This window comes from Falco rusticolus, chromosome 4, assembly GCF_015220075.1.
Source record: "Falco rusticolus isolate bFalRus1 chromosome 4, bFalRus1.pri, whole genome shotgun sequence".
NCBI lineage: Eukaryota > Metazoa > Chordata > Aves > Falconiformes > Falconidae > Falco > Falco rusticolus.
This window is the reverse complement of record NC_051190.1, coordinates 12,383,316-12,398,762: the sequence shown is the minus strand read 5'-3', so window position 1 is coordinate 12,398,762 and position 15,447 is coordinate 12,383,316. Positions and strand designations below refer to the sequence as shown.

The 15,447-nt window shown below is 43.1% G+C and overlaps 1 long non-coding RNA gene across 1 annotated transcript in view; it reads left to right on the top strand.

Annotated features, from left to right (window-relative positions):
* The first annotated feature begins 835 nt into the window (after positions 1–835).
* LOC119147634 overlaps positions 836–15,447 on the top strand; it is a 39,963-nt gene continuing 25,351 nt past the window's right edge. Inside the window, exons 1-2 of the long non-coding RNA XR_005104096.1 lie at positions 836–1,013; positions 13,722–13,834. This is a non-coding gene — a long non-coding RNA (uncharacterized LOC119147634). The remainder of the gene's footprint in view (positions 1,014–13,721; positions 13,835–15,447) is intronic.

The window sequence follows — 15,447 nt, the reverse complement described above, 5'->3', positions numbered from 1 at the left end:
TGGAGGGAGAAAAACCATTTTTGACCCCATTTATGGCAGAATTCCAGCTGTATTAGGTTTAAGGCTAATTTTCTGATAAGAGGTAAATGCTTAAAATTAAGACTGAAAACGTCTTGGTATTAAACAGCTCTTTGGAGCTCATGTGAGTGTTTGGCATAGGACTGCAAACTGCATCTGACTCTGAGGAGAAAGAGCATGCTATACTGTAAAGGTTCAGGCTTCTCCTGTGGTTCTTTTTCCCTTCGGGCAAGGGTCTCAGTGCTGTGGTGTACCAGTTCAGCCCCTACCCCTCATTCTCCTTGTGTCAAGAATCAAAAAGATTATTTTTCTCCCTGTGCCTTTTGAAGAATCTGTCCCACCTCTTTTTTAATTATGCTGCTTATTTGCTCGAAAAATCCTCCCTTTGCTCTCCAGCACCCACCCCGTGTCTCATGCCCAGCAGCCACAGTCAGCTACGTTCCTTAAAAGCCAGTCAGGTTTTAATAACCAGCCAGCCAAGACAGTTGGTATTGAGTATCAGCTTGTGGGTGCTCATGTACCTGCTGGCAACCACAAACAAGGCCCTGCAATCCCTGCCTTGTGCTGGAAAATAACTGAGTTTGAAACCACAGAGCTGCAGACACAAAGACAGGGCTGTGGTCAGGACTGGGCTGAAAGAGCAGTGTCTGTCCTGGAGAACCTCACTTTGTTTATGACTGACTCTCTCTGGGCTGCTTTTAGTGATGTGGGATAAAAAATGATAGTGTGTACTCTGTAGGAGTGTATGTATATATGTGTGTGTGTACACCCCGAGACAGGCACATTTTTAAACAAACCACAGAACACATTGCAGTGCTTGAACACACTCCAGTGTGTCTATGGACATCTTGTTCTCTCTCTCCTGTCCTTGAGGTATCAGGTTTCCTTGTTTACTGTCTGCCTCATTCCGGATCTGGAATTCCTAAAGAGAAGCAAAACACTGTCATGTGACTGAAGACTTATTTCCAGGAAAAGCGGAAGAAGTTCTAGGAAAGGTCAGTCCTCACGTTCTCGCTTGCTCCCAACAGGAATACAGAATGAAGAAGATGACGGCAATGTGACGTCCCTGATCCTTTGTCTCTCTGTTGAGCCTGGGATGAGATCTAAAGGATAATCTAATGCTTGACGCAGAGTTCCTTACTCTTCTCATATTTTTCACCCAATTTAATGGCTTGTTGACATGGAACATGTCACACAGAAGCAGGATTCCTGCCTCTGGGTATGTCAGTCCTTCCAGTGGCTTTCTTATCTTCTGAAAGGTTATTTTTGCTTGTGCTGTCACAAGTGGTCATAACCCTGCATGTGACATACTAACAATACCATGGGACAGATCCAGGCAACAGTGTATGTGGGGAGGACTATATTCACGTCATAAAAGAAAACAAAGAGGAAAACACAAAACCAACAGCCCCCAGGTCCCATATACCATAAGCAACAATGAGAGCATTTCTAAAGCTCTTCTCACTGGGCAAGAGCAGAACCAATGAACCTTGATTATTTGGAGTTATCTGGGTGAGTGGCGTCTGTGTCCCTGGCCTTGTGCTATAGCTTTCAAAGACCCTGCACTATACCAAGTCTGCAGTGCCTCTTCTGGCTGTGTCCTACAGGTCTCGGGAGCCTAGCATCTCTCTCCTTGGGATGGGGCCATTTTGGCCTCCTCAAGGCAAAGGCGTCCTCAGGCACTTTGCCTTTTTAGATGATGCAGTCATGCATAGTTCCTGGCCCTCTCAAGGTGTTTCTGGTCTTGGATGAGATGGAGTATGAAGGATGAGCAAGGGTGAAACCTGCTGCTGACATGCCTTGTTCAGCAAAGAAGATGATGGATGTGATGGAATGAAGTGCTATAAAATGTAATGGAAATCCTTAGTTACCTACCCAATGAAAGAGTGGAAGACAGTGTTCACAGGTTTGGCTTTTGGTAGGAGCAAGGTAGACAGTTTCCTGCAGTGGCTGTCTGATGGCTGCCCTGTCCTGCAAGGCCATGTGAGCTATTACTGCTATGAGGGAGTGACATGGTGTGAAGGACACTGGCTGCTCCTGGGGAGCTGCTGCTAAATCTCTCTTACAGGCTGCAGCCACTGCTTCCACCTCCCCGATCTTGCTTGCAGCAGCAGGAGAACCCTTAGGTGGTGACAGATACTGAATCTTGTTCTGATAACATTGTGGTCAACAGCAAAAATTCCCATTATCTAGATTTTTGCCCTGCAGTGGCATGTCTTTGTGCTTTGTGGTGCTGAGTTTTCTGGTCTAGCTCCAACAAGAACATGTACAAGCATGCTTAAGTTTTAGCAACAGTCCTCCAAAAAGACTCACACGCTTAAGCCCTTTCTTAGATCCAGGCTCAAACTCTCAGCCCCAGGCATGACCAAGCCTATAATGATTCTCTGTTTCGGCACAATACTGCTGGAAAATACATTTGCCTGGAGACCTGCAGCAGGCTGAGTGTTTAGAGTGTTCCCCAGGCATCCTCCACTTGTGCAACGCGCTCACACATCTGTACAGATCACCCGCACAACATCCTGTTGTGTTGTGTCAGTATTGCAAGGGTCGTTGGTGAAGTTGCAGAGAGAGAAAATATCAAAGTATGCAGCTCTACTGCCATGAAGTGAGAACAGTAGATACTCTAGGCTCCATTGACTGTTCCAATGCAAATCAATGTTGGATTATAGAGAAAATCCAAAATTTGGAGAAGCAAGAAGGAAAGTCAGTAATGTCTGCACAGTCTTCATTCCTGAGGCACACTGACTATAAAATACAGTTGCCTATAAAATCTGGCACACATAGATATGTTATGAAAAGAAAACTCATTGCTGCAGCCTGGTAAACACCTACAGCACCTGATGTGGAATATCAGGAATTTCAGGAAATTCTGATTCACTGGCTCAAGTCTAGACTGTAACTTAAAATTAGCCATGCTGCCTGAGGTCAGGGCCTTAGCTTCTCTCACTTGATAGTGGCCAGCAGTGGTTACTTGCAGAGAGAGAAAAGGAAATAGATATAGCTAGTCTGTCCTTCCAGTTACAGCCAGGAGCAACTTAGGGATCTTCTAAGCCTGAAGTTTGTTGTGGGTCTTCATGTTAATACCACAGATCAGCCATGGGATGATCCTCATTTTGAACACAGTCCCACCTTTGGACTCGTAACATTCTGCAGCTACCAGATTTGTGGGTCCATGAGGGTCAGTGTGAGATACGCTTGTGTGTTCATTTTAAATATATGTACTAGAATGCTGTCGTATGTAGCGTTTCTGCACATTCTCCCTTGCCCATGAGACAACATCAGGCAACTGTTCCCCAGGTTCAGATCTCTTGTGTCGATCAGGCAGTGTGAAGGCATGCTGTGGTTCCTGTCAACATGCAGTTGTTTTCTGGCTGCTGGATGCTTGGTTACTCTGAGTAGAGGTGTGACTTTGAAGAGAAAGTCTTGGACCAGAAGAGCCCTAGCCCAGAAGGTGCCTGTCTTTCCTGTACTTTGTCAGAGTCCGTACTGAGTGAAGTCTTGGGCCATGCAGTCTGTTTGCTAACCAGAAGGCTTATGTGCTGCTAGGCTGCAATTCCATGTCAATTTGAATCAACAAGTCTGATTTTTATTTTACTGAGATCTCATCTGAGCTGCTATCAGCTTGGATCCAACCTGGTGGATCAATGAAAGTAATGACGCTGTACAGATTTGTTTTTCAGTGGCATTGATAAATCAGTGTTGCAAGATCCTCAGCTCAGACTCTGAGTCTGGCTAACTGAAGGTTGTGAAATTTCCAAAGGCGACAAGGGAGAAAAAACCAAAAAAACACTCTCCCCTGTGTTGCAACTCTGAGTGCAATCGGTTGCAAACAATAATCCTCTCACTGGACACTCAGATTCATTTTAGTTGGGTCCATGGAAAGTAATTTCTATATATATCAGCTAGATGTCTGACCTGAGGGTTAAACCAAAGAAATTTGCTTGCAGAAAAGTTGCGAATGCAAAATTCTGGCATGGCAGTCCAGGTTCTACCCTCGACTAGTACAGTTTGTCTCAAAATTGTGACCACGTTGAGCAGTTGTACAGGGGAAGAACTTAACCATTCTGAAAAACATCAGTAAGCTAAAAACCAAGCAATGAGAACCACCAGAAATGGAAATACTTGGTTAATGAGCAACAGTTTAATGAAGGTATTTGCTGTGAAGCAGCTCCCAGGACTGCACTGGTGCTTCAAAGCATTCTTCCTCATCTTCTTGGGCAGCTGTGGTTTTAGCTGCTCTGTGTCATAGACAAATGAGAGAACCCAATTCCCCTTGCTCACTTTGACTCAAAGTGTGGGCTAGTGACTGAAACGTGAAGGTACTATGTTTAACTGGATCTGATTCCCACACCAGCCTACTGAGACATCTCTGGTAGTAGTGGGTATGTCAACACCTGAACATGACACAAAGTCAGTAAGAGTCTAGTGAGTATTCAGTGATGTTGTTGGGATTATGGCAGAGCAGAGAAGCCCTAGTTTTGAGCTGTAAAGGTGATGTATAGGCAGGGGACACGCAGGCAGTCCCTACTTCAATGAGCCTGGCCAGAGCTTGACAGGGCTCTCCCAAAACACTCCCTTAAGCAAATTCAGAGGAAGGTGCCAAAGGGGAAGCATCAACAACACAATTTGCACCTGGGAGTTGAGGAAAACAACAGAAAAGCTCTAGGAAATTCTGCTCCAGCTCTTCCCACTTGGAAGAACGGATTCACAATGTGATTTCAAGCCCCCAGAAATCCCCCAGAATATAGGCCAGAACAAAAATAATCCAATCCCATCTAATCTAATTTCATTTCTCGCTATTGTGAAATGACCATAAAACTTTCTAAGACATTTTTACTTCTTTTAAATGTTGACTATCTGCAGGATCATGTCATGCATACTATTGCTATATGGACACTGTCCCTTAGTGGAATTATTTAACTGAACCACAGTACGTTGCAAGAGGAAATCCTTGTTAATGACAGCTACAGCCAGGAGAAGCCTTGTGAATATTTTTACTAGGATCACTATAACAATAATGGGAATATGCCACGCTATGACGATCATTCAATTATACCCACTGTGGAATTGCCATTGTAGGTGACCTTTCTTTCAGTAAGGGCAAAATGTAGAGCAGAACAGACTCCTGATTCAGCTTACCCACACCTCAGTGGACCTGTCTTCGGTCACCTTTCACGTGAATGTAAGGAGGCACCTAAGATGATCCCCCATCTGAATCTGAGAAAGCAGGTGTAAGAATAGGTCAAAGCCCTTCAAACCTTTTAATGCATTCAATAATCTTTCATATGCAGTGCAGCAACTGCTGAGAGCAGTGCTTCACACCTCAGGTAGTTTTCCATTTTCTCCTTGACTAGTACCTTGATTATCAAACTTCTGTATTTGTAACTGGTGTTACATTGAACTCTGGATATAAAGACTAATGACAAGAGAAAGTGGCAGTAATTTCTGACTCAGCATTTTCATCAATAAAATCAATCCTAGAATGACTGACACTGCATCAGCTAGGGCAAGAATCTGATCCCTTTGTACTTAAGATACTGCTTCGAACCATAAAATCAAACGAGGTCACTTATATGGCAAGGTGCATGAGTAAAGGCATCACAGTCTGACACATCTTTGGTGAAGCACAATGAAGTACTCCAAAGGGAGGTGCAATAGAAGGGTGAAGTGTTAATAGTTCCTTTGGCTTTTCATGACTCCTGTTTTGCAGAGTGATCATGTGCTGTTTTGAACTTCACTCATGTTTGTTCTGTTTCCTAGATCTGCCTTTGTGATGGCCACTCCCAGGGTAATCACCCCTGAGGAAATTCATGTCTGGACTGATGAAGCTCAGTTTTATTCTCAGCTCCTCACTGACAATATGGAGGTTTTCTTACACCTGCATTTCTTCTAAAGCCTTTCTAATTTAAAAGTCAGTGGATTAGTTCTGGCTGCTTTGGTGTCAGGTCTTCCATGTTATCTGCACATATTCTATTACTTCTAGGATCCCAAACCCACACATGAAATGTGCCAGGTAGATTTTCTCTTGCCTGGTGTTTTGTGTACAGGGCTATGCAGGGTCTGTGTTTAAATTCTGAGCCAGGTGTGCCAAGCCTGGATTTCAGTGAACCAAGAAGTTTTGATGACACCATAGATATGGGCTATAGCAGAAACATATTTAAGCCAGGAAGAGCTGCATCTGCATCACCTAGTGGTGTTGAGACTAAGGCACTAATTGTTGATACTGGGTTTGCTTTTTTAAGTGGGTACAACACCAGGTCAGTGTTAGGCAACTGCAGGTGGCTTGCATCCACACAGTGTGAATACCTCTTTATCATACCTCCTCAAATACCTTTCCATTTTGTGTGCAAAAATGTCTTGGGACACTCTTGTGTTTATTGAGGGGTACCCAAGGGATTCTGCTGAGTTCAGCCTGGTTTCTCTTCTCTCTTCCTTAAGTAATGCTCACAGAATATTTTAGCTCCAGAAAGAGAATCCTTTAAACTCCACACATCAACTGTAGACTGCGCCCTGCACAGAGCAAGGGTTATGAAAATGGCCACTCAACACTATGGGACTCAAGAAAGCTCTGTGTTCCTACAGAAACAGAGCTAACCTGCCTCCATATCAAAGCACTGAAGGCTGGCAGGGGCAGAAGCAGCTCGTGTTTGGATGGATGAAGACTCCACATTATGAAAACCTCCCAAAAACAATACAGAGGGAAAAATAAAGTGTTTCAAAATTTGAGCCCAAAGGAAAAGCAAATTGACGTCTAACAAAAGACTGATTCTCTTCTCCCATAGAGAGGTGTCTGCCACTTACTCGAGCTGGCAAGGCAGTGTCTCAAAGGGCAATTTAACCAAGTTGCATAAGGCCTTGGCTGGGTGGCTGTAGAAATATAGGGCCTCTTATCTGAATGCTGGCCACAGCTGTTACAGATCTTGAAGGAATTATCTCTGTGCTTGTCAAACATCTGCTTTGTAAGCAAAGAAGCTGAAACACTAGTGGTGCATATGACACACTGCAGCTCATGGGGCAGAGCCAGGAGGCAGAAAATGGGACCTTTTTTCCCTGGCATCAGAAACCTGATGTCCCATGAGTGACTCTAACGGATGGTTAGGCCCTAATCCCTTTGCATTATGTAGACCTGTGCCTTGTCATAGAAAAATAGCCAATATAGTCCAAGTGCTGATCTCAGTGTCTTTGGTAAGCTATAAATCATCTACAGCTCTCATGAATATTTTGGCATATAGCCTACAGAACTACATTTATTTTCTCTCTCACTACCCAGGAATTGTTCCATATACATGTGGGTAAACCAAAAAGGGCTGATGCTAAAAATTGGGATGTGCGTTGAAGCCCTTTGACATTAAATATCTTCTTCCTTTTCTGTCTTCCCTCTATTAGTCATCACTATATTTTTCCTCTGCAATACAGTCACAGTGTTTCTTCCGTGAACAAAACTAACTGCCTTTCTGTATCTCTGGTAGTCTCTCCATTACTAACACCCCCACAACACATAATAAATACCCTTTGAGAGCATGGCCATAGGGAGTGCAAGACATCTGTATTTTGGGTAACCAGAATACTTTCTGGGTTTTGTGTGTGCTTTTATGGTACCCCCAGTCCCATAAACCCCCTTGATAACTGCCCATTGCTGTGACTTTTTTGCGTGTATGCATGTGGATCCAGATCTAGGCCGAACCTTCACTTTCTCAAAATGTAGATGCTGTGGGAGAACCTAGTCCAAATATGAGAATGGGCCACCATATGAGGTTACTGATTTTGTATTTTGTCCATTCAAGACTTTTCTTCTTTATGCTCTACCAAAAACCACTGGCACTGAAGAGGAGGTTGGTGACAGTATGAATGGATGAACAACCAGATAATGAATGTAAAGGGTTGTCCTGTGGTGTCTCTCATCTGTTTTTCCCCTGGCAGAGACCTATAAGTGTTCCTGAGCTGTTTATCCACATCTTTTTGAAAATGTCTTAGTTCAAAGTGACACAGCTTCACATTTTCTTTATATGTATAATCAAATGCAAACAATTAAGATTGCCTAACTGAACTCTGTGCCAACAGGTAACTACAGTTCAAAGGACTTTTTACGCAGTTAACAGGTTGGACAGCATTTCCTCCACACCCTTCAAACAAAGTTATGGTGTAACATCTAACAGAACTTTCCTGTCAAAATCTCCAGTTCCAGGGTGAGCTCTCAGGCCAGCTGCCTGAGGCCCCAGGTTGTGAAGGACGCCGCTGGACGGAGTAGAAAGTTAATGCATGACATTAAATGTTCAACTGAAAAAATGGGAATGCATCCATCTGAGGCTTCATGCAAGACCACAAGGCTATTGCTAGTTCTCTGTGTGTCAGCTGCAAACTAACAAAGCAGTATCACCTTGCAATGAAGACAATCTTATCAGGGACTACCAACCAATTTCCATTTCAGTTATGTTGCTGCAGTTTTTATCTCATTATTCTCAATGACACTGGGCAGAGGAGCTGCTAATATAAAGGAAGCTTGTGTTTCTAGTTACAGCTTAACACCATAAAGCAGAGAGAGTGGGTTTTGTTCCAAGTTCGCCATAGATCTAGGTTGCTTAACATACTTTTGCCTCAGGGCTTTTAATCTGCAAAGTGACGTGAGCAGTTACACTTAGCTGTGAGTCTAAAATCATGACTATATTTAAAGTGTTTTTTCTGGAAGATAGTGCTGGTATATAAATATCATTGCAGTGCAGGTGGCTTGGCTATACTTGTAGGAGAGATCACCTCCAAGTGTCTGCTCAGATGCTGTATTTCAGAGATTCGCATAGTTAAGTTCGTGCTCATCATTCACATGGATAGCTGGATTTAGTTTAGCTAGGGCTGGAGGTGGTATTTGGCTAGACAGGTGTCTCATTGAATGAAATTTGAATCTTCAAAGAAAGGAGAGCAGCAGGGAATGGACTCAGCCAAGGACTGGCTGTGAGATATGGGACTCTTCAACTTCCAGGTTCAAATCCAATAAAGTTAATAGAAATCACATGTCTTTCTTGCCATCTGGCAGCCAGTTGTTAGCTTGTGTGCATTGTATTGGTGAATTTTACTGTCAAGTTACAGGACAAGTGACTTTACCAGCTCTAAAGACAAGCTGTGAACAGTGAAGAAAACTGAATAAACTCTATTAATCTAGGGCAGTGGTTTGGTACTTTAAAGGAGTCATGTGTGAGAGGAATGAATTAAGTCTTATTTGTCTTATAGCTCCCTTTTTTGACAGAGGAGGATAGACTTTACAGCAGATGCACACCAAGGCTTCTTAGGCTTCTTCCCTGTGTAATCACGTAGGTCAAATTCTTCTACCATCTCTGTGGTCCTTCCCATGAAACTGGATGATGGTTCTGATGCATCAGGAAAACTCACAGTTCTAGTCACCTGTTTTCTTTGGTTTGTTTGAGGAGACAGGTTAACCTCCCTTTTTGAAAAAGCTTACTTTTATCTTCACACTCACAGAAAAGATGGCTGTGAATACAAGCGACAGGTAAAGGGATGGTTTGCTAGCATGGCCAGGGCACCTGCAGGATGTAAAAATGTTCAGTGACTCATGGATGTGTGATATTATAAAACCTGCACTAAGCATGTGCAGGTTTCAGAAGGGTTTTTTACTCCTGAAGAACCTGAACCGTGGAGTCCTGTCTGTTCAGCTCTGGCCTCGTAGTGCCTCATGGTTTCCAAACTAATGTTATACCTCAGCGGGCGGCGGTTTTACAGTAGCCCTTGGCTTCTTGTGTACTGCAAAAGTACAAGCCCTGTGATCTCTGAAACACCCCGCTATTTTGAAAACAAATCCCAAGGCACATTGCAGTTTACCAGAAGGAGAAAGGGGTTTCTGAATTTCTGCCCACCCCAGTCTCATCCCTGGGGAGCGCTCTCATTTCTCCACAAGCTCCAGAGCCTGCTTGTAGAAAGTGATGAGAGACCAGTGCTTCTCTCAGTGGGGAGTTAATTAACAGCCATGGGTGAAACACAGAGAGAAAGTGTTCTAGTGCCAGGGGAGGTTTAGATCAGGTATTAGGAAAAGCTTCTTCACAGAAAGGGTTGTCAAGCAATGGAACAGGCTGCTTAGGGAAGTTTTGAAGTCACCATCCCTGGAGGTATTCAAAAGACGTGTAGATGTGGCCCTTAAGGACATGCTAAGCGGTGGGTTTGGTAGCACTAGGTTTACGGTTGGACTCGATGATCTTAAAGGTCTTTTCCAATCGAAACGATCCCGCGCTTTTCCCCGTCCCTCAGCACAGCGGCACGCTCCCGAAGGTGTATTTGGAGAACTGGGTTGAGCCATCCGTATTTGGAGCAACTGGCATGTGTTGTTGTGACCTTCAGTTTCTTTCTTTTGACTACACTTGTTTTTCCCCATATTAGTTTCCTGTTTGTTTGTACTTACCTGGAAACTTGTGGTGCCTCCTTTTGTTGTGCTGACTTATTTTAGGTAGGGGGGTGCATTTACATTGGCTGGAAAGTGAAGTATGAAGAGGTTTGCTAATATATCTGATGTCACAAGAAAGGTTTAGTTACAATGTGCATATGTTGCCTAATGCTTAGGCACAGTTCTGGAGCTGCTTTTGTTTCTCCCCATTGGGTTTATGCATCTCCTTGTATTTCACTTTGAGTTTGTGATCATAGAAGCACAACTTGGCAGATGCAGCTGGCTTGGTTCTTCCATATGAAATTTCAGGGTGGGGAGAGAATTTCTGGGCATTTTGTGGTGGAAGTGGATGTCCCAAGCCAAGGTTGGAGCTCCTGGAGTTGAAAAAAAACCCCAGTCAGATCTTTTGCATAAAACCAAGCAGTAAATCATGGGCAGTGTGTCAGATTAAAGTAAGAAAACAGGCCCCCAAAACCACTGTTATCCACATTCTATCAGTGTTAGTAAATAAAAATTAAACTAATGATTGTGTAACTGGGGAAACTGAGGCAAGGAGTGACCAAGACCACACATGAAATCACTGCAAGAACTTGGAGTGTCACCTAAGGATTCTGGGTGTGACCTCTTGCTAGAACTGATGATTTGGGGATTTTGGGTGTCTCAGTGTGAGAGCTTTAATAGAGCTTGGTGTGTGTCCGGTTAGTTTTTTTGTTTGGTTTGGGTTTTTTTGTTGTCATCACCCCCCCTGCTCCCTCTCCCTGCTCTGGATGTTCACTCCTATCTATGTGAGAAAAGGTACATTTGCAGCGCACAATTTTGGGTGCTGTAGAAGTGAATTGTCTGGAATAATATTTGGAAAAATCCTTACCTTGCATCCACCTTCTTCCTTGAGTAAGCAAGCCTGTGGGAAATAGTTCCACTGACGTGTGCCCTGAAGCTAGAGCCTAAGGCAGAGAAGCCTACTTGGCTTTTGTCCCTTGTAGCGCACAGGTGAGAATAGGCTCCCAAGTACATGACTTGCATTTCTAAAATGTGAAAGGCTTACACAAGGAACGGCAGATGTAGCTACAAACTTGCCAGAATGTTATCTTTCTCTGTGTGGATCTTTCTCTGTTGTTAAAACTGGGGTCTCACTTTAAGGAAGTAGCAGACCGGACTGTAAGACGGACACAGAGAAATTATACCTTTGTGTGTGAAATTAAACCTTTGTGTGTTTGGCATGTTAACGTGGGCTCTGAGAGCTCTAAAGGGACTACCCCAGAGGCGTGTACTGGTTAGCAGTTTTGGCTCGCCACAGGTAATAGGAGGCTACACTCATGAAGAACTGAATGTACAAGCTTATTAAAACACCAGTAGCCTGTTGTCTTTCTTCAGGATAAATTTCTTGTCTTCTTTCATCACAATTTATAGAGCATGTTGAGACATAATTGAGAAGCAGGGAGTGTTCCTGTGAATGGGAAAGCTCCATTTGGATTAATCATGGGTGATTAGGCATTTAATAGCTTTTGCAGCTCTTTAGATTTGAGGTCCGCAGCAACAGCTGATGCAAAAATGCAAAAAGTGTGTATGTGTGACGGTAAGAGCTAGCATGCAAGGGCGTGTGTGCAGCCCTGGCTATAGGCATGTACATGAGTTCTGTTCTCCTGGTCTTGCAATTTCATACTTCGACCACGTTATGTCTCACAGCTGTCTGTATGATCACTTATTACTGTCCTCAAAAATGGTGTTAGTCAGCATATTCTGAGCTTTTTTTTGGAAATTGTGAGGAACTACAAAGTTGTCAGGAGTGTGTGTGTGTGCAGAAATAATACAAGTAAGGTCATTGCCCGAAGGGGAAGGTTGTAACTCAGATTTTTGTGTGTGTGTGTGCGCTTGGTCTTATGAGCAAAAAATGGATGTATTAAAAAAATTAATCAGAGTGTGGTAGGAATACGGTAAGTGAAATTTGTGTTCTCTCTTTAAGTAATGGGAGGAGAAAACACACAGAACCATCCTTTTTTCCCCTTTTTAGAAGTGTCCCACTGACTGCTTTGATCTAGGCCTGCTTACTGATCTATTAAATCTTTCCTCTGGGGAGTGTCATGGAAGGTCTTAATTTCTGCAGGCCATCTCTCTTGATGCTGCTCCATGAGTTTATGAGAGAGAAAGATCTTGTTGTCAGATGTCTAAAAATCTATTTTAAAGTGGAGTAAAAAGCAGGATATGTCTTTTTGTTCTGCATTTATCCAGCTCCTGCTCAGCAGGACTGCTCATGACTGAGGTCCTTGATATCTATACCAGTATAGAAAACTAATAAAATAAGCTGCTACCTGGGGCAGGCCAAATTCCTAAATCTGACCAATGTAAAAAGTAAGGCTCTTTAAATGCCAAGTAGACCATCTGTGAACATGTTATACCAGGTTTCTGGAAGACCAGCAATTCAACTGAAATTGTGAAACTCTAAAAAGTTGCATAGATGATAGTTTGCGATATGAGACTTTTAAGTTGTGATGAAGCAGCAAAAAATCCTGCTGTGTAAGTCATGCTGTCTGGGAAGGGAGCAGCTGGACAATAGCGAGCCTACTAATGATGCTTGACCTACCGAACAGCCAGGCACTTGAGGTGAGACTGATGCATTTCAAAAGGCTATGCAGCCGGCTACTACGTTGCAGTCAGCTGTTCTATTCAATGTTCTTGGAAGGTACCTGTCACGAAAACATCTTTACTGAGACTCACTTTAACATGGTGAGGCCCTGTTGTAATGATTCATATAAGGGAAGGTGTAGATACTTGTTCCCCTCTGAATACTTGTTTGCATCTTGATGACTTCTTAAGACTGAGGTGATCAAAGCTTAGCCCAGGCTGAGTGGGTGGAGGAAGGAGATATTGCTAAATGAATGCTGTGCTATTAATTGCTGAGCAGATGCCTCCCAGATTGTAAACACAGTCTTTTTGCAGGGCTGTCTCAGGGAAGCAAGATGCAGCTGAATAGATTCCAGCCTTACAACAGTGAGAAGGTGGCCACAGCATGTGCATAAAGTTGCTGCTCTAATACCTGAGCTGAGATTAGGAATGCTTTGGGTTTGTGTTCTCCATCTGAATGCTTGTCCTTCCCTAGTTCCTGTTTGTGTGATTAGAGGCTTAAACAAGTGTTGGTATAAATTAGTACATGTTACAGCAAAAAAAGTCAAAGGTTTAAGTGGTGAATGTAGGTAGAAACAGAAAGTTTTTCAGACTACAGGGGTTTTTTCCCCTGAAGCAGAGAACCAAATTAAACTGTCTTGCAGTTCTATCCACTGTGGCATTGCTCTTTACCAACAGGTGTTTTTTTTCTCTGCAGTTTCTACTCCAATTGTGTGACCTTATTCAGCTGACTTCCATCTTGTGGAGGCACTTACTTCCCAGCCTGCAATCCAGTGAGAGGCCATGGCCTTGGGTCCTGATTCTGCAGATGTGAGTGTCCTTACCCTAGTTTCCATCAGTGTGCTACAGAAACCTGCTGGTTTCTGTACTAAAATTAAGCACAGGCATGTGTGTTTGTGGAATTGGGGCCTGAGAGAACAGAATCCGAATGTCCCAGGGAGTGTGTGCTTTTTGCTTTTAACCCTCTGAAGTGTATGTGCTTTGAATTTGTTCTTGAAATGCATTCACTTTGCTGTATCTGCTTGGGAGTCCTTTTGCAATGAAGAAAAGGAAGGAGAACAGAAGTGGTTCACCCTTAGGTTGTGATAGTTTTTTTTGACAGGGGATGGGATCAGTTTCTAATTTGACAAGGTAATCGCCTCTGTCTTGTCCAAACATCCCTTGGTATGTAGGGGGGTTATGGACAGAGATCTTCAATGTCAGCAGAATAGTGGGTTTCTTGGGGACACTTTGGATGTCTAATGAAGGGGCTTCCTGAGTCCTGTCTGAAGGAAATTTATAAAGACACGGAGCCAGTGTCATTCTGCAGTGTGAGAGGTTTTGAAAAATATGTATGTGGCTGTCTTGTGTAGTTGACAAATGGATTTCATGGGTGTAGAGGAACTTTGTGCTCAAGGTCTATATCTCAAAATATTTCTGGAGCTGAAAACAACTGAAGGAAAGCTTGGGGATCTGGGATGAAGCTCTGAAACAGAAGACTGCCTTTCAGTACAGTTTTGTAGATTGGAAGTGTACAGGGTTGTGTCGATCAAGGGGTTTTTTTGGTGCCTCTTTTTGTGTTTTGTTTTTTGTTTTTTAAAAATCTATTGCATATGGAGTCATAGATCACAGTGAAAGTCATACTTCAAAAAAACTAGAAAATTGAAAAAAATGAATGTTTTCCTTTATTTTTGTGCATTCTAATTCTTTCCTTTTATTTTGCAATTTCCAAGTGACTGAATTCTTCATTACTACTCTTCCAAAGATGACAGTTTTATCACTAGCTACAGGAATTGGGTATCTGTTACTCATCAGGTCTTCCTTGACTCATTGGTGAGGGCTAACTGTGTACCTGCAGGGTGATTCAGCCTGTATTAAGACCTTGGTGAAATAACATTTGGATGTGCCTGGCTATCTCTGTAGGCAATGGGGAGCAGTGCTCACAGTTTTTGAGTTAGGAGCATAACCCACAAAGACCCATCTTGTCATCAGTGTTTGTTGCCAGTAGACACCTTCTCAGCAGGAACATCCTGGTGTAGTGCCTGGTGTCCAAGCCTTTTTCAGAAATGCTGGTTTCTAGCAATTCATATTCCTGCTCTGATCCTCGACCTTGTCCTGTGTCAAGCAAGATTTCTTGAGACAAACTATATTCTTTGCTGACTAACAGGTAGGGAGGTGATTATAGGCTTAAAGTGACAGTATCCTCAAGCTGTGGGAAATCTTTAAGACAGTGCCATGCTGAAGTGTGACACTTGTTTGATAGAATATGATATAACTTTTTGGTGTCATGACTGGATTTGTTTGCTGCTTGCCTCCAGTAATACTGGACAAATTGTGTGGTCTTGCATTTTAAAGGAAGTTAGTGCTTATGGAAGGTACTGATGCTGTGGAGATTTGAAGACAGACTTACATGGCAAACTTCAGTGCGCTCTGGCAGTTGAAAA